Genomic DNA, 820 nt, shown 5'->3' with positions numbered 1-820 from the left:
GTATGTATACATTAGGCCCTGGACAGTGGAGACACTTTATTTTTTATTTTTCAGTTTTATTGTTATCCTGTAGAGTTTGCTGACTATAAAATGATGAGGATGGTTATCCAAAACCAATTAGAGTTACCCTACAACACTGACAGCACTTAAAGAATGAGAATGAATGGTTTAAAAAACTACACTGGCCCTACTGTCTGCGCAAGCACTGCAGTTTTGCACATATTTTAGGTACTTCAGGACAAAGTGTCACTGAGGGGTTTGCCAAAGGCAGAGAACTCCCTTCCTTATGGACATCACTATTGGTTCTGGAACATTTCTATCAACCAATCAGATTTTAGGTGTAGGTTTGGGTTTGTGGCTTCAATAGCATTAGTATTAGTCAACCATTTCTGTGTGATTTTAGGAGGTACTTTACCCAAAACTCAAAATTCTGTCATCATTTACTCACCCTCATGTCGCTCCAAACCTGTAAGACTTGGGTTAATCTTAATATATCTTAAACACAAATTAAGAATTTCTTTATGAAATCTGAGAGATTCCTGTCCCTCCATTGAAAGTCAATGTAACCAGTAAAGCTCATAAAGACATTGCAAAAGTAATCCATATGAATTGAGCTGTTTAATCTAAGACACAATCACTTTATAGGAGGAACAGATTTTATTTAGGCATTTATTTGCATTAAAACAGAAAAAGGTTCTGCTGAAAAAACATGAAAAATAAGGGAAAAAATTAAATAAAATACATTTCAGATGACCTAATTGTGAGTCTAAATGCATTTAAAGGGGTCATAGGATGCCCATTTTCCACAAGTTAATATGAT

This window comes from Sinocyclocheilus grahami, unplaced genomic scaffold, assembly GCF_001515645.1.
Source record: "Sinocyclocheilus grahami isolate Dianchi unplaced genomic scaffold, SAMN03320097.WGS_v1.1 scaffold997.1, whole genome shotgun sequence".
Lineage (NCBI taxonomy): Eukaryota > Metazoa > Chordata > Actinopteri > Cypriniformes > Cyprinidae > Sinocyclocheilus > Sinocyclocheilus grahami.
The sequence above is the reverse complement of the archived record's forward strand: the minus strand, read 5'-3'. Positions refer to the sequence as shown.